General features: G+C 46.2%; 1 protein-coding gene across 1 annotated transcript in view; it reads right to left on the bottom strand.

Annotated features, from left to right (window-relative positions):
* The window catches only part of EVA1B (eva-1 homolog B), a 138,264-nt gene extending 115,218 nt beyond the window's left edge, over positions 1 to 23,046 (bottom strand). Inside the window, exon 1 of the mRNA XM_078681200.1 lies at positions 22,576 to 23,046. The gene's annotated coding sequence lies outside the window, so the exon portion shown is untranslated. The remainder of the gene's footprint in view (positions 1 to 22,575) is intronic.
* Positions 23,047 to 24,182: the final 1,136 nt, after the last annotated feature.

The raw sequence follows: 24,182 nt of genomic DNA, 5'->3' as shown, positions 1-24,182 counted from the left end.
GGTGGATCGATCATCCACACACACCCACCCCCTAGGGGAACTTTGTGCATCAGTTTTGAATTGTACTTCACGGGACGTGCTCACTGGACCCCTCTAAATATTGTCCCTCAAACCCCTGTCCCTCCTAGTTGATTACATATTCACTGTTGTAGACACTAAACAAGGCTTAGTGCATCCCTGCGGATACTACATCCAAGTGTGTTGTACCTTTAGGGTCCAGGCAACACAAACCCCAGTGGATACATAGACTTGGAAGTGCAGAGCCAGCTGTGCATGGCTCTGAATGTACCACAGTGCTCTCAGCACATACCATACACCACTGTGCGTGGCTCTGAATGTACCGCAGTGCTCTGAGCACATATCATACACCCCTATGCGTGTCTCTGAATGTACCACCGTGCTCTGAGCACATGCAACACACCACTGTGCGTGGCTCTGAATGTAGCGCAGTACACTGAGCACATACCACACACAACTGTGCGTGGCTCTGAATGTACTGCAGTGCTCTGAGCACATACCACACACAATTGTATGTGGCACTGAATGTGCCACAGTGCTCTGAGCACATACCACACACAACTGTGCATGGCTCTGAATGTACTGCAGTGCTCTGAGCACATACCACACACAACTGTGCATGGCTCTGAATGTACTGCAGTGCTCTGAGCACATACCACACACAATTGTATATGGCTCTGAATGTACCACAGTGCTCTCAGCACATACCATTTACCACTGTGCGTGGCTCTGAATGTACCGCAGTGCTCTGAGCACATATCATACACCCCTATGCGTGTCTCTGAATGTACCGCCGTGCTCTGAGCACATGCAACACACCACTGTGCGTGGCTCTGAATGTAGCGCAGTACACTGAGCACATACCACACACAACTGTGCGTGGCTCTGAATGTACTGCAGGGCTCTGAGCACATACCACACACAATTGTATGTGGCACTGAATGTGCTACAGTGCTCTGAGCACATACCACACACAACTGTGCATCGCTCTGAATGTAGCGCAGTGCTCTGAGCACATACCACACACAACTGTGCATGGCTCTGAATGTAAAGCGGTACTCTGAGCACATATCACACACAACTGTGCGTGGCTCTGAATGTACAGCGGTGGTCTGAGCACATATCACACACAACTTTGCGTGGCTCTGAATGTACCGCAGTGCTCTAAGCACATACCACACACAGTAGTAAGTGGCTCTGAATGTACCGCAGCGCTCTGCGCACATGCCACACACGACTGTACGTGGCTTTGAATGTACTGCAGTACTCTGAGCACATACCACACACAACTGTGCGAGGCTCTGAATGTACCGCACAACCACATACCACCCACAGTTGTGTGTGGCTCTGAATGTACCGCAGTGCTCTAAGCACATACCACACACAGCTGTGCGTGGCTCTGAATGTACCGCAGTGCTCTAAGCACATACCACACACAACTGTACGTGCCTCTGAATGTACCGCAGTGCTTTGAGCACATGACACACACACAACTGTACGTGGCTCTGAATGTATCGTTGTGCTCTGAGCACATGCCACACATGACTGTAAGTGGCCCTGAATGTACCGCAGTGCTCTGAGCACATACCACACACAACTGCGCATGGCTCTGAATGTACTCCAGTGCTCTGAGCACATACCACACACAGCTGTGCGTGGCTCTGAATGTACCGCAGTGCTCTGAGCACATGCCACAGGTGATTGCACATGGCTCTGAATGTTCCGCAGTGCTCTAAGCACATACCACACACAACTATGCGTGGCTCTGAATGTACCGCAGTGCTCTAAGCACATACCACACACAGCTGTACGTGGCTTTGAATGTACCACAACGCTCTGAGCACATGCAACGCATGACTGTATGTGGCTCTGAATGTACCATAGAGCTCTGAGCACATACCACACACAACTGTGCATGGCTCTGAATGTACCTCAGTGCTCTGAGCACATACCACACACAGCTGTATGTGGCTCTGAATGGTCAATACACATGTCCTGTAAACATAATACCCAACTTTAAATGGTTCTGAATGTAGCACTGTCCTATATACGCATTACTCAACGGTACAAGGTATCGAAGACACTGCAGCTATGAAAATATAGGGGCAGATTTACAAGAAACTGATGCATCTCTGCATTATAGCAAAGATGCGTCAGTTTACTTGCCTCACTCCAAAAAAAACTTGCGCCACCATGGATCTTGTATATTTCACTGTGTCACTTTTACAAGGCTTTCTTGCATCGGAACGCCCAACCTACATTCATTATACCTGACGCAGGTATAATGTGGCGCAGGGCTTTACAACGTGACGCATCTCCCTAGATGCGTCCCGTGTAAATGTGTTGCAACAAAGTGCATTGTTTATGCCGCCATGATGCAACGGCGGTGTAAAAGTGTTGCAAGGGGCTGGTAAATCTGCCCCACAGAATCCAACTATAAACGGTTCTGTATGTACCGCAGTCCTGTAACCCAACTGTACATGGTTTCAAATGTCCCCCGCTCATGTAAATAATATACACTCCTAGTATAAACGGTTCGGAATGTACCATCGACTTATAAACGCATAAACCAGCTGTACAGGCTCAGAAGGGGCACGGTTCTGTATACAAATAGCCCGGCTGCCTGAGCACTGGTCTGACTTTCCCCCAGGGCTGTTAATACATATCGTTGCATATAGTTCTGAACAGGCAGCCGTCCCGAATTTGGGCACACATAACTGTACAATGCCTTATTCTGCAGCTTCCTCTTCCGGTTAGAGCTCTGGGGCAGGGCTCCATCAGAGGCAGAGGCCTGTATCCTTGGAGAGTCATATGATCAGTAAACGGGGATGGTAAGAGCCCCTCCCACTGCCCTCAGGCCTGGGGAGTGTCTTTATCTCAGAGCAGATGCCCTTATCCCAGAGCAATCACTAGGGGTGGAAGTGAGAATCCCGGCCACATTCTCTGGCAGCAACGGGCTCTTGTCTTCAGTGTGGCTGTCATCGCTTCTGAGATAGGCAGGGAAGCTTGCCAGCTCTCCGCTCACCTATAAAGGCACAGAATCATCCACTCTCCCCTCCAAAGTGCTGCGTTGATGCGACCATCCTGTAGTATAGAAGATAGCCAGGCTGGCGTCTGCCTCTGCAGCAGCGGTTTTGTGTCCACAGCCGATTTGGCGTTGTAGCGCGCGCATTGTAATTTGTTTTGGTTATTTATTTCTTTACTCAACTTTGTTCGGCCCAATTCCGGAGTTTACTGACCGGTTGACTCCGTGTTTCACAAACTATTCATTTTTGTTTTGTTAATAAACCCTTTCATAATATGATTGCATATGAGGAAGGTTAGGGTTCAGCCTTACACTGTGATTAATTATGCAGCATAGTAAAACAAAATTGTGATAGTATTTTGTCTTTATTTTGCAATTTTTATATGTTAACACTGAACAAAGGTTTCACCTCATTAGTACCAGTTTCACACCCAAATTCAGCAATAATTAAATGAAAGGTGACCATTTAATCTTTGCAAAGGACCCTCCACCGCTCCGCACCACGTGCTGGCGTGTTTTAGTAACTCTTGATATGTTTTAACTAGAAACTAATTTTGGGGTTAAAATCTGCAAGTTTTAAAGCAGATTATGTGGCAAATGTGGCATATCCATAATTATGAGAAAAACACTTTAAGCACAAAATCACATACTTCCAGTGCCCCCGTGTTAGAGAACATGACAGCAGAGGGCAAGTAATAGGTTTAGCATCATGGTTAGGAGAGCGGTTTAGGCTATCAAACATTAAAAACAAAATATTGAATTTGAGAAATTACACACAAAAAAATCAAACTTTTGCTTTTCATACTAATTTCCAGTACCATAGTCTGCATAAGATGTTGAACTATCCACCTTACTTTTTGCTTCAAACTTTTGGCTCTTAGAAATCTAAATGTACAACTTTCAACTGAGGACCTTTCCAGCAGCAGTATTGGTTCTGCTACATCTCTGAACAGCATCTGGCATGCAAGAACGTGTCACCTAGGTAATGGTCCTGAGGGAATGTGCGGTTCGACCTGGATTATGCTGCAGTAAAACTCTGTGATTGGCTTGATGATGCTGTACTGAAATGTATTGATGGGCCTAGGTGGTACTTTATTGACCTCTTTGCTGGGTTTGGATGGCACTGAACTGAACCAGATTGCTTGCCAGGATGCTGCAGCAATAATTAGGTCTATTTGTATAATGCTTTCAGCGAGCCCTCTTTCACCATTGATCTGTTGTGATATTCATATTTTTCTTCATCCTACTACATGGGAAAAAGGATGATCCCAGTTCAGACGCTGGTTTATTTCAGTGCGAGAGAGATGATATTTTGCTCTTTCACAAGGAATACATCCATGCACAATGTAGTTCCCTTTAGTACCTTCAGAAGAGGGCTGGCTGAAACCCTTTACAACTATATATATATATATATATATATATATATATATATATATATATATATATATATATATATATATATATATATATATATAATATATACATTGTTACTAATAATCAAAAGGCCTTGGTTACCGACAGACCTAAAATGGAAACAGTGAATGGTAGAATGCTTGAATTCATCTCAGCCACTCAGGCCACATTCCAGTGTAACATTTTCCGTCCACTATGCCACTTTAGCCAAAGTGCAAATCAGACATATGCAAATCAGATTTGGCCTGCTCCAGTAGGAACAGCACAGCACAAAGTGCCAGGCCAGATACTGTCCAGAGTGGAACGTAAGCAATACCAGTCCAATGTTGGCCCTTATCAGCGAGGTCCAGCTTCCATCCAATGGCAATGAGCATGAGATCCACTTCTGGGTTCGCCAACCACATGTAGGATTGGTCACAGACACCAAGTAATTACCAGTGACTGAGAGTAATTCTGGCTTCTACACTTCAATTAGGGTTTTTTTCCTACCCAATGGGGGAATGGAGACATTTTACATGCTAGCATTGGGGCCCATTCTACATTTACTCCACCAAAGTTAGGGTTACTTGTCTTCTTGTCTTAAGAGGGCCTGGCCTATTGGTATTTTCCAGTCAACGATAAATGACACACGTTTAGGTTTTTTTCCTAGCTTTTTAATTGCTGTTGTACTATTGTATGTGTTTGAAAGTAACTGCTCTTGGGGGTTTATGGTGAATGTTGGCTCTGACCGTCTGATTTTCCATGAAATATTATTGGTAAACAGTCAAGAAATGAATGGGTCATATTTAAATTTAGTTTGAGTTTCCAGGGAATAGATATGTGCAAAAACACTTCAAAAACACAAAAGGTGATGGGAGGACTTGCAATAAACCGATTGTTCTTTGGCCCACCAGGCCACCTCAGTTTGGATTCAGCCATATGCGAATTAATTTTGGCCCCTCTCCAACAGGAACAGTCCAGCCCGTACTGCCAGGCCAGGTCTTTTCCAAACCGGAACACAAGCACCCCTAAACCAGTTTCACCCTTATTGTGGCTCTTCAGTTTGGTGTAGCTTGGTTTCAGTGGCACAGTGAACGAGGGACCTACGTACCCCGAGTCACTTAGGACGTTACACTAAACATACAAAAAGTGATAGGAGGAATGCTTACTATAAGTCTAACCACTGGCAATTGCTCGGGTAGAATTCCAAACCACAGTTCTTGTGTCCACCATGCCATGTCAGCTTGGACCCAGCCATATGAAAATCAGTCTTGACCCTTTCAGAACAGGTCCTCCCAGAACTGGAACACAAGCAAAGACTGCACAAACATCTTCAGAGATGCACACAGCTATATTCAAACATATTTGCATGCAGAAGAATGTGCGCACCCTCTTGCATGCCCAACAACGCATGCCCAAACCTTCACATACAGCGGCCTAGTCTCAAAGGCATTTTGGAGTACTTAAAGTAGTATTCCCACTATTATGTCAAATGTACTTTGAAAAGCCTTTGTGACTTGATCCCAAAATATCTAAAAATGATAATAAAATGGCAATATCCACGGAACGGTCACATACAATTAGTACCTATAGAAACCACAGTACCCTCTCTGCACTCCTACTATTGGGAGTCAGACATTTCGGGCCAGTTCACAGGGGCGTGAGAGTATATAAAATGCAGTACTACATCCCCTACTCATGAACGCTTTGGTGAACCAGCCCTAAGTGATATTCCTAGTTTGGGGCCTTCAAGCATGCAGTTATCCTTAAGCACACATGCACGCACACTGACCACATGCACGCACACTCACCACTGCACAATGCTGCGCACACACAGGCATTATGCATAGATTAATCACAGCATAAAAAAAGTAAATTTAATTAAGCGAAAAGGACGCCTTGATGCACTGCTCCGCGTTTCAAACGCTACAGCTTATAAGTGCTTCCTCTGTAGAAGGATCCAGTAGATACAGGGTCAGATGTACGACTCTTTCATTTCGCGCCTCGTAATTTGCGACTCATTGTGAGGCGCAAATTGCGAGGCGCTAAATGAAATGTACAACAGTGTTAGTGCACTGTTTTGCGATTCCCAATGGGGTCACAAATTGTGAGGCTAATTAATATTAATGAGTCTCTGAAAACTTGCGAGCCCATTGGGAATGCCAGCCCTCCCAGGGATGATGGCCTGCTGGGCTCAGCAGACCAGACTGCTTTTTAATAAAGCAGCTTTTTCTTTTGTTTTTAATGCAGCTCATTTTCCTTAAAGGAAAACTGGATGCATTTAAAAATAAAAAATTAAACGTTTTCGTTTCAATTTTTAACGGCTGGCAGTGGTCCCCACAAAAAATATTTTTGGAGACAGTCACAAAGTGGAAGGGGTTCCCTGGGGACCCGTTCCAAATTGCGACTGGATTACCAACCTCTTGAAGAGGGTGGTAATTTGCGAGTGTTTTGCGACCTCAATTACGGTCACAAAACATTCACACATAGCATTGCGGACATTATTAGGAAGAGAACGTCCCTTCCTAATTGCGACTCGCAATTCCTAAATTGGGACTCGCTATTTAGGAATTGTACATGGCCAACAGTGATTTTGAATACGCAAACGGGTTCGCAAACCCGTTTGCGCTTGCAAAATCGCATCGTACATCTGGCCCACAAAGTTTTGTATTTCAGTTATGATGAGAAAAAACAGCAGATTGCTCTTTTGTGACTGATGGCGGAGACCACTGGACGAGCTATCCATCAGCTGCTGGCCTCAGACAGGAGTCCGCATTCCTTCACTCCCCAGTTGTTAATGGGATATTCCTTTTCCGTCTCATTCTTGTCTCTGTGGCTGTCCAGGCGCCCGCGCCTGTGAGGCTCGCAGTGGGGGACACGCAAATTATATTCTCGTTTCAGGAAATGCCCCGAAGTGGGAGTACTGGCCTCCAAAACTATGAACGTGGAACAAACAGATTGATTGTTGGGGGATGCGGTAAGAAAGCAAGAGAGAGGTGAAATTAAAACACGCAAAAGATAGGGCACGAGGGAGTGCGCGAGAGCGACAGTAAGGCATGAATAACGAGAGAGCGGGGTGGAGAGGGGGCGAAAGGAAGAAGGGAGCGATAGAGGCACCGAGATAGAGACAGAGACGATGGAAGAAGAGATAATAAAAAGACGGAGGAAAAGACGAGCGTAGAGCTATAGGTAGATGGAAGGAGGGAAGCCAGAAGAAGCTGGGGGGTGGACAAAAACAGACATCAGCGCACACTGACAACACTAGACAGAGAGAACAAGCAGGAGGGAGGAACTGAAATCAGAATATAAAGAGGAATAAACAATAGTAGAATTAAGAGAAGGAGAGAAACAGAGGAGTGAGAGCAGAAAAAAAGGACAGCGCAGAAGAGAGGGGAGAGGGGGCAGAAAAGGACAGAGAGGGTCAGTGAGAATGAAGAAGCAAGAGAGCAGGAGGGAATGCAGAAGAGAGAGGACTAGAAAAGACAGCACAAGATAGAAAGAGACAGAAGACAGACAAGAGAGAGGAGCCAGCGCATGACACAGAGTGGTCGTTTCCTCCTGGTTCGCTTCCGGTTCAGCTAGGCCTGAAGGACTCTTTTAATTATACCATACATGTTTTACTCTGAGGGGTGGTGTAGGCCCCCTCAACCAGTGAGGTGGGAGAGGGGTAATCCTTCAGCGCCCCTCCCCCCCTCGCCCCCTGGGTGGGGTGTGAGTGGAGGAACGGTGTGGAAGTGAAGGGGGGACAGTAGCTCTGGTAGAAGAGAGTAGTGAATGCTGACCCCCTGGGTTGGAGCCAGGGACAGGAGTGGCTGTTTGTTAGTTATTGCAGCCAAAGTCTCATGAGATTTTACAAGGTTGAAATCCCAGCTGGCCGCTATTACAGCCAGAGCGTCTTATGGTTCACTCTGCTGGAATTACCGGCCAGTAAAATTGGGTTGGTGTTCTTGCATATGGCCCAGGGCTTTAAGTGGGCCGTATCTGACCGGGTCTAAGCACCCGCAGTTTTTAGGTCTCGCCTGATCCAGCACATACGCTGGTCTGGCCGAGACATTTAGTAGGTGATTTTTCAAAGTGCTACTGGCGTGCGATACGCTTGAGTTCACGTGCGCAGCCACCATCTGTCTCCTATGTCACGGGTCATTAAGTTGCTTGTTTTTATTTCCCGTGCTTTCCCCTCTGCCTCCGTCCGATCACTTTCACTTTCATTTGAATCCAAATGTAAATTACCGTGGTGTGCAAACTTTTTCGAGTTGCATCAAAATAGTTGATACTTATTGGTCTCAAATTTTGCAGTCTCTTACGTGCATGACCACGTATTTACTCTGCTTGTCAATGCCTACCAACTATACAAATTGGTATCGGGCTTAATTTAATTGCTCCCAACACGCAACTTGCATGGATTACAGTACGCACACACAACCACAACCACACACAACCACAACCATACACAACCACACAAAGCCAAACACACAACCACACTCACAACCACACCCACACACACAACCGCATCCACAACCACACACACAACCACTCACAACCACACAAAAACACATACACAACCACACACACACACACAACCACACACACAACCACACCCAAAACCATCCACACACATCCACGCACACAACCACACAAAACCACACACACAACCACACACACACAAAACTACTCACACAACCACACACTCAACCACACACACACACACAACCACACATACACAACCTCCCACAACCACACCCACACACGCAACCACACACAAAACCACACACAAACACACACACACAAACACACACAACCACACACACAACCACACACATACACAACCAGACACACACACACAACCACACACCCACACAACCACACACAACCACACACACAACCACACACACAACCACAACCACACACAACCACACACACACAACCACACACAACCACACACAACCACAACCACAAACAACCACACACACAACCATGCCCAACCACACACACAACCACACACACAACCACACACAACCACAACCACACACACAAACACAGCCACACACACAACCACAACTACACACACAACCACACACACAACCACACACAAACACAGACAACCACACACACAAACACACACAACCACACACACAAGCACACACACAACCACATACAACCACACACACAACCACTCACAACCACAACCACCCACCCACAACCACACACACACAACCACACACACACACAACCAAACACACAACCACACCCACACAAACAGCCACAACCGCACACACCACACACATACCACACACAACCACACACAAACACAACCACAAACACACACAACCACACCCACAACCGCAACAAAAAGTGTTATGGAAAATTGACTCTTTTAAAAATTCTGATTCCCCCAGAATCCGAGTCCTCCACAACACCCTGTTGTTTTGGCTGTCAGCTGTGAAAAGGAGACCAATATTGCCCCCATTTTTATTATTCTGTATCCTCGGTTCAATTCTGGGGTGCTTTTTAGGTGTTGCCTGACCCAGCACATGCGCTAGGCTGGCGAGACATTTAGTGAGGGCTCAGAAAATGCTACCATGGCCAGCCTGGCCAGCCTAGAGCTACAGTAAATGTGCACGGGCGCGCGCTTAGGAGCCGAGGCACCAAATGGCAAACCTCGTCATACTCATTAAGCGCCCGATATCACTTTCACCCGCGATCAGTTTAGCAGCGCCCCTTTGATGTTCTCGTTCAAAGAACATCAAACATCAAAGAACATGTTGTTGTGTTAATGCTTTGCTGTGCCCGTTTGACTTACAATGTGCTTCCTCTTTCCACAAACTCGGTGTTTGTGTTCCTTTATTTTGAGATGCTTTTAGCATTACTGTCACACACACAACACACACACAACCACACACACAACCACACACACAACCACACACACACAACCACACACACCACCACACATACAACCACACACATACTCACACACACAACCACACACAACAACCACACAACCACACACACAACCACACACACACAACCCCACACACAACCACACAACCACACCCACAACCACACACACAACTACACCCACAGCCACACACACACACAACCATACCCACAACCACACTCACACAACCACACCCAACCACACAACCACACACGCAACCACACACACAACCACACACACAACCACAACCACACACACATAAACACACACAACCACACACACAACCACACACACACAACCAAACACACCTAACCACACCCATACACACAACCACACACACACAACCACACACACACACACAACCAAACACACAACCACACACAACCACACACACAACCACACACACAACCACAACCACACACACCACCACACACAACCACACACACAACCTCAAACACAACCACAAACACAACACACACAACCACACCACACACCCAACCACACACACAACCACACACACACAACCACACACACAACCACACACACACACACAACCACACACACACAACCACACAAACAACCACACACACAACCACAACCACACACACATAACCACAACCACACACACAACCACACACACATCCACAACCACACACACCTCACACACAACCACAGACACAACCATACACATACACACACAACCTCACATACACACACACATACACACAACCACACACAACCACACACACACAACCACACACACACAACCAAACACACAACCACACACAATCACACCCACAACCATACCCAACCACACACACAACCACACACACAACCACAAACACAACCACAAACACAACACACACAACCACACCACACACACAACCACACACACACACACACACAATCACACACACAACCACACACAACCGCACATCCACACACACCTACAACCACACCCACAACCACACCCACACACAACCACAACCACACACACACACAACCACACACACAAACACACAAACACACACACAACTACACACAACCACACACACAACCACACACACAACCACACACATACACCCAACCACACACACACATACACACAACCATACACACAAGCACAACCACACACACACACAACCACACATGCCACACACACAACCACAACCACACCACAACCACAACCACACACAAAACCACACACAATCACACACACAACCACACACAACCATAAGCACACATACAACCACACACACACACACACACACACACAACCACACACACATCCACAACCACACATAAAACCACACATACAACCACACACACACACATACAACCAAACACACACACAACCACACACACAACCACACACACAGACATAGCCACACACATACACAAGCACACACACACAGGCACACACACAACCACAAACACGCAGCCACACACACACACAGCAACACACATAACCACAACCACACACACACACAACCACACACACACAACCATACACACAACCACACACAACCACACACAACCACACAACCACACACAACCACACAACCACACACACAACCACAACCACACACACAACCACACACAACCACACATCCACACACCCACACCCACAACCACACCCACACCCACAACTGCACGCACACACAACCACACACAACCACACACACAACCACACACACACACAACCACACTCACACAACCACACACACACACACATAACCACACACACACACAACCACACACACAACCACACCAAGCATTGGCATAGCCAAAAGGTCTCGCCTTTGGGACCTTATAAGTGTTTAGTCACTCAACAGTTGATGTGGTTGCACCAAGGATATTGTGCTGCATAACTAAACACTTAGAAGTTCCCAAAAGCGAGAGCTATCGGCTATGCCAAAGCTTGTTTAACTTGTCTCTAGTTCATTGCGAATCTTACCGTTACTAATTCAAATTCTGTTAGCTTTGGCTTATTTGCAATGCAACCTTTATCTCAATAAGTTGCTGTGACAAGCTGCAAGTCCGCTACGGAAGACCATTCATTTGCTAATTATTTTCCACATAAGGTTGCAAAGCCATAAAGTGGAGAATTCAGGATTTTGAATAGTTTCTTGTTTTAAGATGTGACTCTCTCCTGGCACCCGCCTTTCAGAGGTTCTTGCATCCACCCAAATCTGGCCTGGCACTGGTGGGTCCCAGCCTGGCACACACCAGGTGATGATCTCCGCACCTCCTTCTAGACCCCAGCTCACTACTGTTTGCAGTCTGTCACTCACCCCTCACCACCCTGGCACTCACCCTTCACCCCTCAGGCCTGGCAGTCACTCCTCGCACCTGGTACTCACCCTTCTCCCTCCCTGGCACTCAGCATTGACTCTGCGTGACACTCAACTGTCACCTCCCTGACACTCACCCATGTCCCTCCTGGCATTCACTACTCGCCCCCTTGGCACTCACCCTTCACGTCCATGGCACAAGCCCTTCACCCCCCTAGCCTGGCAGCTACCCTTCACCCCTTGCAGTCACCCTTCCCCTCCCTGGCACTCACTCTTGACCCTCCTGGCTCTTACGACTCACCTCATGGCACTCAACCTTCATCTCCCTGGCACTCACCCTTCACCCCTGACCTGGCACTCAACCTTCACCTCTGTGGCACTAGCCCTTCACCCCCCCGGCCTGGCAGCTACCCCTGACCCCTGGCATTCATACTTACCCCTTCTCTGCACTCACCCTTCTCCTCCATGGCACTCACCCTTGACCCTCCTGACTCTTATGTCTCATCTCCCTGGCACTCACTCCTCACCTCTCTGTCACTCACCCTTCACCCCCATGGCCTGACAGTCACCCCTGTCCCTCTTGGCATTCACTCCTCACCTCCCTGTCACTCACCCTTGACCCTCCTGGCACTAGCAGACATAACATAGCATAACAAACATTGGCATTGCCAATAGGTCTTGCCTTTGGGACGTTATAAGTGTTTAGCCACGCAACAGTTGATGTTGTTGCACCAAGGATATTGTGCTGCATAACTAAGTACTTAGAAGGTCCCCAAAAGCAAGACCTATTGGCTATGCCATTGTTTCAAGGGGGCCTCAAAACAGGGCTCTATCATGCTCTGTTTTGTTCCCTGGCACAGGCAGTCTCTTTTTTTCCCCGGACTGCAGTGACAGCAGGCACATCAATGTGCGCGTGCTCACACAGCTCACTTCTCACTTGTTAAGTTACGGCATGACATCATGCCAGGTGAGTGTTGTAGGGGAAGGGAAATCCTTTAAAGAGAGTCATTTTCTCTCTGGATTTCCCTTCTCATTTTGAAACTCAGGAGCAGCAACATTGTCGTGGTGTCACCAGGGCATTTAGTGGAAGCGTTTTAAATATTATATACAAGCCGTAGTTGCTGCTTATTTATCTAATGCAACTAACAACCATTGACAAACCAATAGTCCTGACTTGTTATAGGTATGATGTTACCTGTTGTATCATATTTAGACGCAATGACAGAAACATCAAAATACAAGTAGGGCGGCACACTATGCTAAGCAGCGATTTTTAGATTAAGTGCTTTAAGCCATGCCCTTAATTACATTGGCCATGCCCCATTGAGAGACCCTCCAGTTTTTTCATGCCACTTAAAGCCCTGTATAGACCCCTGGGTCTGCCGTGATCAGGCAGACGGATTCCATGCGGTAATCTCACCTGACTCATAATCTGGGTCTATAATGTAACAATGGGCGGGAATAAGGCTAACCTGGGGGAGGGTAAGAGCCACAAGGGCAGACAGGAAGGAGGACGTGACGGGGAGCAGAAGCGGAACTGGAGGGGGAAGTAATGAGAGGATATTTATGCAGGAAGGTCCACCCTACAACTTCCTGTCCTCTCACTTCCTTTCCCAGAAACTTTGTGCATGGCGCATCCCCTGCACTTCTAAACATGTATCTGTCACTGTGTGGTCAAATAGCATGTATCACAGCTGATTGCATACTGCCCATTGACAAGAGAACCCCTTGCCGCTAGGTGAGACCACAGAGACTTTACAATCACTGGTAGCACTTTACAATCACTGGTAGTGTGATCCTAGTTATATTGGCTGGCCGCGGCCCCTCCTTGGAAGGCATAAGGTAGAGCTGGTGGCAGAATCCACAGTTGCACGTGTTGCCAGTCCGCAACTTCGAGGTCAGATCTCCTCACAGTATATATTACCACCATTTGACTTGTCCATTTCACCTGTGTTGCTCTTAGCCACTCCTGTGGGAATGCCAGAGCTCTATTGTGGTCAAAGGAAGCAAACATCACTAACGGACAATTCACACATAAATTGGTTTCAGTTGTATGAAACAGGTCACTCTAAGGCAGGGCCAATGGATTATGCGCTTCTATAGCCCCAGATTTTTTCCCTATAATTATGGATTTGCAGCATTTGCTACATAATCCTCCACGTACTGCATAATCTGCAGATTTTTATTAAAAAAATGTTGTTCCTAGGTCACTAAGTTACTACAAACGTCGTGACATGTTCACGCACAGTGCAATGCCCTTTGCCAATTTTAAGGGGGGATCTTTCAGTTGCTTATTTCTGTATTTGGTTGTTAAACTGAAATGTTTGCCCAGACAGCATTTCCATGTGTAAAAATGACAAAGTAATACTATCAAAACATGTGCCGCATTGTGCTGCATAATTTGCGTTTTCTTGCCACATAATCCAGTCAACCATGCTGCATAATTTGGCGCGCCCCTGCTGCATGAGATTCCTGTGGCCCTGCTCTAAGGTGACAGGCATGTGAATGCTTGCAGGATCACGCTATTCTAGCACATTTCTTAAAACATGCTTATGCAGTTCAATTTATGCAGCAGCACCGGCCGAGGTGTCTATGCATGTGACATGAAAGCAGCCCTAACATAGAAAGAGTGCACTGACACGTGCTTGACGCATTCTTTTCCCCAGATTTATTCTTGAGCGTCCTAGCGCTCACTCTTTGTGGCTTCAGCCTGAGCACAATGGCAAATCATGATCAAAGCACAACTTTGGTCCTCATTCACGACATCAAAACACTATCCATGTAGACCAGACAGCAAATAGGCATTCTTCCAGCCATGGTGCCCCAATGGAATAGTGTGCTACTCAGGCACAAATGCTCTTCGGTGCGTCGTCTGTGGTATTAGCAGTGCTTCATTTGAGCCAGAGGGTACTGGTGCTGGCAACCAGCACTTAATCACCTACACCAGAGCTTTTCATGAGCACCAATTAACGAGACGTTCTGGTGGCTAATGCATCCATTGCAGGGGCCTGTGTTCGACCTCATAGTCACAGGTTCATATCCTGGCAAGTTCACTCAGCCTTTCCTCTATCTGAGGTTCATAAAATTAGTACAATTGTTTTGGGTAACACTAAACATCTGTTATTCAGCACCAATATACCCTGTTAGGGGTGAACTTTCACTTTACAAATATATATGTTATGATTTGCCCAGAATCACAGGATTTTGAGCCAACACGGAGGCTGTAATCTGGCTCTCCAGCTCCAAAGTCGGCAGCTCAGGCCATTACACCACATCATTTCCCCACTTTCATGGTTAGTAGTTGGTTCTGTTGTAGACGGAGCTAACAGAAGAAATGGGCTGGTGCAAGCTGCCTCCAGACGAGAGCCCCGGCACGTATTTTTTTTTTTTTTACAAATTAACCACTGGTTAAGTGCTTCTACAATATGATACAATAGTGCACTGGCGTGTGTGTCCGGACTGGAAACTGCCCTTTAGGTAGTCTCTGCCTGTGCTAGATGCTTATCAGACCAGCATAGCAGTCAGAAGACCTAAGCAGGTTGTGGTTTAGGTGCTACAGCTATTATGTGCTACATATATTTTGCTGTGGAAAGCCCAGCGCTGAGTACCTATACCATATTTTTATACAATAGGAGATACAGCATTAAGGCCCTGGTTGTGAGTTGCACGGTAATGGCGGGGTGGTAATTTACCATTACCATGCAGTACATATGTGCCAGAACCGTGGAATTGCACGTAAAGCACCATGAAATGGGGAATTACCATGAAGGACCAGATTTACCTGTAGTACAATCTGAGAAAATTCATAATTCTATGGGATTTACAGCCTGATTCATCAAGCCGAATTGCGCTGGCAAAGGGCCAGATTCTGAGAATCTGGCCCATTGCGAGCGCAATTTTTGCATTTGGGATTCATCATCCCAAATGCAAAAATCGGTAATTGCTAATTCGTTAAATTGCGAGGAATTACATTTAAGGAATCTCTATTTGAGATTTCTTAAATGCAATTCATCAACCATTTTTAAATTGCTAATTCGCAATTTCGGGCCGCTATTTACCGAAATAGCAAAAACTTAGAAAAATGCTTTTAAAAGCATTTTTCTAAGTTGCATGTTGCACACACACATGTCCTTTGGACATGTGTGTGCGCAACACCAGTTTCAATTTGCATTTAAGGGGTGCTACAGGGTGTCCTTTGGACACCCCTGGCACCCTTAAAATCGCTATCTTATTTGCGAGTAGCAAATTGCTAATCGCAAATAAGGAATACTCCCCATTCATTCCTATGGGCCTATTGGCCCATAGGAATGAATGGGGAGTATTCCTTATTTGAATGGGGAGTATTCCTATGGGCCTATTGGCCCATAGGAATGAATGGGGAGTATTCCTTATTTGCGATTAGCAATTTGCTACTCGCAAATAAGATAGCGATTTTAAGGGTGCCAGGGGTGTCCAAAGGACACCCTGTAGCACCCCTTAAATGCAAATTGAAACTGGTGTTGCGCACACACATGTCCAAAGGACATGTGTGTGTGCAACATGCAACTTAGAAAAATGCTTTTAAAAGCATTTTTCTAAGTTTTTGCTATTTCGGTAAATAGCGGCCCGAAATTGCGAATTAGCAATTTAAAAATGGTTGATGAATTGCATTTAAGAAATCTCAAATAGAGATTCCTTAAATGTAATTCCTCGCAATTTAGCGAATTAGCAATTACCGATTTTTGCATTTGGGATGATGAATCCCAAATGCAAAAATTGCGCTCGCAATGGGCCAGATTCTCATTGGCCCATAGGAATGAATGGGGAGTATTCCTTATTTGCGATTAGCAATTTGCTACTCGCAAATAAGGAATGTGTAGGAATCGCTATTTATTTAGCAATTCCTACATGAATACCGTTTTGCGAGTCCTTAATAGCGATTCGCTATGAATCGCTATTAGGGGCTCGCAAAACGGCCCGTTGATGAATAAGGCTGTTAATGTGTACGTTTAGCACCTGCCCTGACCAATTGATAAATGTATGATTCTGCCTCAGAGAGTGTCCTGTTGGGGGAGAAGGGTGGCTTGAGGAGTAGGGGTTCCGGCCGGTGGAGCATCCCTGCAGACAAAACAGCGTTGCACGAGGCTCAGGAAAACCAGTTGTGGAAACATCTGCCCGCTCTGAATGAGACAGAACAGAATTCCGGTGTGCGGACTTTGCCTCGCGTCGATTATGCAGAGGGACATTTCGCCTGTGCAAGGCAGCGCTTAATTAAACAGCACTGCATGTAGGTGGCGAAATGCCTGTGGGCACAGTGGGGCATGCCTCATGTAGTGTAACGTTTGCTTTTGTAATTTGTTCACTTGTAATGTTCTCATGTATCAGTTCTGTTCCTATTGTGAAGCGCTCTGACACCTTCGGGTAAAGTCCGCGCTATATAAAAACGCATAAATAAATACATGGGGACACCGCCAGTGCCGGAAAAAAAGAAAACAAACGCATTCACTAGCATACAGAGATGGCGGAGGGGTGAAATATAAACAAATCCAGAATTCCATATGGTAATGCTGCCGCACCTGATTCATAATCATAATTAAGGCCAAGACATTTAATGAGGTGTAGTAATGAACCGCTGTGCCCGGATGTGACAGGGCCTCACGTCATGTGGTGCACACAAGTCACTTCACAGCCTCAGGGCAAAGTGAAGGTTGTCAGCTGGCAGGAAGGAGCGTGTTTCTTGCTCCCTAACTTCCTGTGCCAAGGAAAGGGGTCGGACAGGGTCTGAGGTCACATGAGGGCATGGCGTAGTGGCGAACCACAATCCCTGAGTCTGGAGGTAGTGATGGTAACCAATTGTATTACATTAGACAATATGTTTTCACAGCAAAGCACAAAGAATGTATTCAACAGGACAGAAAAAGTAGTGAAGAAATTACAATGAATTAATTTTAAAAGTCCCGTGCCAGATAACTACGCGCCAGTACAGTAGCCCTGCTGAGAACTGTGTGCACTGCCCCCATACAAGTTTAGAAGCCCTGCTGAGGAAGTATCCCAGCTGAAAAGGGTTAATGTTGAGCAGTTACCAGTGTGGCAACCCACAGATATATTTACATATTTTCTCTTCACAGGTGTGGGCATTGGCACAATATATGTATATTAGTGTTGCTGAGAAGTGTGCATACTATCCTATGACAAGCATAGCAGCCATACTGAGCAGAGTGCGTACTGTGCCATTGGAGTCCTTCTGAGAAGTGTTTTTATAGTACCACCAACAGCATGGCAGCCCTGCGGAAGTGTGCTTACTGTGCCTTTCGAAGTACAACAGCCATACATAGAAGCACGGGTATTGTTCATTAGGAGTACGCCAGCCTACATGGGCCCTCATTCAAGGGACCCTGCAAGTAGTCAGTGTTTCACCACCATTGAAGTTACAGATACAGGGCTGCCAATGACTCTGGGTGTGGAAGAAATCTAGGCCATTACAAGTGGGACACTGAGGCTCCCCGTAGACATGAGGAGTTAGTGGGTAATCAGTAAGTCTTGGTCCATCCCCACCGGTGATTCCTCATTCCCCCCCTCTCCCCAGTCTTATTTCTTTCAGAAAGAGATATGAATAAAAACAGATCTGCTAAACACCATGAGCCTTATTTATGAGGGCCTTACAGCGCTGTTGCATCATTTTCTGTGATGCTGCTGCGGCGTAAAAATTGGGCAACATGCTCCATATTTACAAAGTGACGCACCTAGGCAGACGTGTCAGTTTGTAAACCCCCTGCGCTACATTATACCTGCCCCAGGTAAAATGTGTGCAGGGTGGGTGTTCCGGCATAGACAAGGCTTGTAGAAGTGACGCAGTGAGGTCTATGAGCTTTCACTGTGACACTTCCAGGACGACACTGCGTCAAATCCTTATGCCTGCCTCAGGTGATGCAGGCACTTGCCCCATGTTAAAGGACACATTGCTGGAGTTGCGTCTGTTTTCAGGCACACCCCAGCAATGCACCACTTTTGTGCCTACGGATAATTCAGGAATGCGGACGGATCTGTAAATCCTTGCGGCATGGAGCGCCGTACAGTAAATACGGGGCATCCAAGGTGTCGCTAGGAGGGCGCACTGAGAAGTGTTGCATCGCTGTTTTCACACAGCGATGCAACACTTTCCATAAAGGAGGCCTCATAGATCTTATAATTCCAATGGGGCCGGTAACCGATGTCACTCACTCCATCGGAATTAAGAGACCACTCATTACAAGGGCCTATCAAGTGTGCATACTGCCAATTTACAAATACATAGCCCCATTCAGAAGTGTTCTTTGTGTGCCATTATAAGCATTGCGCCTATGCTCAGCAGAGTGGGCACACACCCATTCCAAGTATAGCAGAGCTGCTCAGAAGTTTGACATCATCTCATTACAGCTGCAGCAGCCCTGCTGAAAAGTGTGGCTTTATCCAATTACAAGTGTAGTGGAATTGCTGAGAAAGGAGGCACTTTCTAAGTGCAAGTATAGCAATATTTCTGAAAAGTATGTACTGTCCTTTTACAAGTATATCAGCTTCACTGAGAGCATTTTCCCTTTACAACAATACCAATTCTACTGAGTAGTGTGCGTAATGTACCATTACAAGTAGGGCAGCTCTGTTGAGAGGTATGCATCCAGTTCCCTCAAAAGAACAGCAGCTCTGCTGCGGTGTGTGTAATAGACCCACAACAAGTACAGCAACTCTGATGAGGTGTGTGTAATAGCAAACAACAAGTACAGCAACTCTGCTGAGGTGTGTGTAATAGACCCACAACAAGTACAGCAACTCTGTTGAGGTGTGTGTAATAGCCCACAACAAGTACAGCAACTCTGCTGAGGTGTGTGTAATAGCCCACAACAAGTACAGCAACCCTGCTTAGGTGTGTGTAATAGCCCACAACAAGTACAGCAACCCTGCTGAGGTGTGTGTAATAGACCCACAACGAATACTGCAGCTCTGCTCAAGTGTGTGGCATGTGGCCGCATAAAAAGTATAGAAGCCCCACCGAAAAGTCAGAGTATTAGACAATCCCAAATATAGCAGCTGTGGGTAGATTTGTGAAAGGTGTTCTTTAACAGTCGTGTAGTAGCCTCAGTGACAAGTGCAGACAGCGGTCCATTACATGTATGTCTGCTTTACTGAGAAGCTCGCACGTTGTCTATTACAAGTATAGTGGTCTCAATGAAAAACACGCATAGTGGCCCTTCTGAAGAGTACCTTTAAAAGTTGTTAAGCCCAGCTGAGAAATGTGAAATGTGTCCAAATACAAGTACAACAGCCCCACTCAGAAGTGTGTAGGTTATGGCATTAGTAGTACAGCGGCCCTCTTGGGAAGTATTGAACATGCTCCAGGTACAACAAGTGAAAGCATTGTCCCATTACAAGAATAGCAGTATTACTGAGAAGTGTTCTGATTGCCCTATTACAAGTAAAGCAGACATTCTGGGAAATGTGCATATTGTGACATTACAAGTTTAACAGCTCTGCTGAGAAGTGTGCATGCTGTCCCATTGTAGGTACAGCAGCCTCCTTCAGGAGTGTGCACATAGGCTATTACCCGTATGGCAGCTCTGCTGAGACGGGCTGACATTGCCCTATTACACGACTAGCAGCAATGATTACAAGGGCAACATCCAATTACAAGCATAGCAGCACTGCCGAGAAGTATGCTCACTGTTCTGAGGATGTATACCAGACCTGCTGAGAACAGTGTCATTTTACAAGTAGAGCAACTCTATTGAGTATTGTGTGTACTGTGCCGTTATACACCTGTAGCTTTTGTGCTGAGAAGAATGCCCGCTGCCCCTTTAAAAGTATAGCAGCTCTGCTGAGGTGCGTGTGTATTGTCCCACTATAATGATAGCAGCCCTACTGACAAGTGCAGGCATTGATCCAGTACATGTATAGCTGCTTTGCTGAGAAGTTCAAACATTGTCCTATTATAAGAATAGCAGAGCAAATGAAACATATGATAGCCACCATTAAGAATTATTCCATTAGAAGAATTGCAGTTTTGATTTGCCCTACTACAAGTGAAGCAGCCATACTGGGAAGTGAGCGTATTGTGACATTACAAGTTTTGCAGCCCTGCTGAGACCTGTGCATCCTGTTCAATTACAAGCATAGCAGCACTGCTGAGACCTGTGCATCCTGTTCAATTACAAGCATAGCAGCACTGCTGAGACCTGTGCATCCTGTTCAATTACAAGCATAGCAGCACTGCTGAGAATGGCGACTTGATCTAATTACAAGTGGAATAACAATGTTGACAAGTGTGGTCATTATCCCATTACAAGAATATCAGTTTTACCGAGAAGGACTCGATATCGGGGACAGAATACCGAAAATAAAATATGAATAGGTTCGTCTAAATTGTCTATACCTAGCGCCACATATATGTCCCTACGCGGTACTATATATCTTCAAGGTGCGTAGATGTGGAGTTAGGAATACATAGTTGCCAACATTTGGAAAAAAATCCCGGGACACTTTGTAGCACAGGTGTGCTGCAGATAGAAAGTTCTTGTTTGCATACCTGTGTGTAATAAAGAGGAACAGTTTCTGCAACAATATTACCAGGGACGGTCTCCAACTTGCCAGGACAGTCCTTGCAAAAAAGGGACAGTTTGCACCTAAGGGAATTAATAGTGAATCTATGCTTCCCTACATGCACTTCGTTTTCGCCACTTTCTCCCTCGACATTCTTGTACCACAGTTTTGTTGGTGTGGGTATTCTGCCGTACTATGGCTAGTACTGTCCCTTTACAAGTAGAGCAGCAGCATTGCTGCAGCCTCAAGGCGCTATATCAGCATACTCAGATGATTGACTGCGTGAGGTGGTAACCTTCTGAAGTGTCTCTGATAAATCTCTAGTCCACAAAAAGCTGGCATACTTCGAAGTTCAGACTTACCTCTAGAACTCACGGGATGTCCCGTGTTTGCAGAACGAAATGCACCGGAAGCAGCAGCGCCCTCTATCAGCCTCGGGGAGGAGGGCACCAAGGAAGAGTGAGATGATGAGAGGATGGTCCCCTGGGCCTATTAAACGTGCCTCAAAGGTGTTACTGGGTAACACTTCTTTCTCACAGCACAGATGTACCCCCTCCTCTCAGATGTTCTACTTAATGGCCAATCAGCAGCACTCAATGCCGCATCCGGCGCTGTCTCGAAGTTTACAACCTCCCTCTCTCTCCAGCGGTTCTAGGGGGTCCTCTGTCTGGACAAATAAAGCCGTCGGTGTCTCGCGTGCTCCCTGCCGGGACCCCAGCACAGAGCCCGGGCGGCAGCGCCAGCTTCCTTCCCGCTCTCCCAGCTCCCCCCGTCTCCAGCCCCCTCTGGCTGCCCGCGCCTGGGACCGGCTGAGAGTGGAAAGTGCCGGTCACTTCCTCCCGCTGATGCCGGAGCACAGTAAAGAATTGTCGGGCCTCAGACCTGGGAGGGACTCCTCCCAACACCCCCCTCGTCCTTGGGGGTGAGGCGTGGGGTGGAAAAGGACCAGACCCACGGCAGGAAAAATAATTAAACGCCAGAGAAGGAAAGAAAGATCCACTGACTGAAGGAGAAACAAGCTTTAGGTGGGAAACCCGCTAGAAATATATTCGATGTTTTCCTCTTTTCTTGAAATGTGTTGCCATTCGATAGAGAATGGGGACAGACCTAAACCAAGGATTGGCAAAGCCAATAGGCCTGGTCTTGACAAACTGGTGCAATTGTTATTTGTATTTACTTAGAGCAAGCATATGCTACAAAGATGAAAAGAATGGTGAAAGAAATAAAACAAGCCACCTGAGTGTGTCAACCATATGCTGGCAATAAAAAATATATATGCATAGTAATGTAATGAAAACTGTAGTGTTGCATCATAGCAGGAAGATGTACAGACCATGTATAGAAACTCTTTTTTATTTTTAATGACTATCCCAATAAAATATGATTCTTATTGACATAAAAATAGATACTATTGGATTTGAATTATTTTAACCTGACGGCATAAGCACAAAAGGATGAGAAAAACAAATGGATAAAGTAATGAAAGAAAAACACATTGGCAAAGTAAAGTACTGGAATCAAGCCCTTGCTCTCAAGTCCATTTTTTTAGGCAGACGTACAAGCACTTCTGTTTTAGGTGGATATGCACATGCGTTCAGTTAAAAAGGCCTTCACTCAAAGTGCGAGCGAGCAAGCACTTGAATAGAACTTACTTATTTCCCCATGTATGTATGTATGTCTCCAGGCCAGACCTAAAAGCGACCCTATAGCAAGCTAATACATAACATATCCATAAGACCAGTGACACAGCGTATTGATATCCAATCAGAAGAGGTGACTCAGAATCTAATAGGCTGCGTCTAGGGCAGCTGTGGCTGAAACTGGTCACAGTTTGAAGACCGTAGGACCAGCAACGCTGGAGTCCGGCTGATACTTACAGTCTGTCACTAGGAGTATTTATTTCAAGGAGCCATATCTGAAAACTGGACTGTCGGGCTTCAGACATGAGTACTCACTGGATCCACAAGAT

Source organism: Lissotriton helveticus, chromosome 3_1, assembly GCF_964261635.1.
Source record: "Lissotriton helveticus chromosome 3_1, aLisHel1.1, whole genome shotgun sequence".
Lineage (NCBI taxonomy): Eukaryota > Metazoa > Chordata > Amphibia > Caudata > Salamandridae > Lissotriton > Lissotriton helveticus.
The sequence above is the reverse complement of the archived record's forward strand: the minus strand, read 5'-3'. Positions and strand labels throughout refer to the sequence as shown.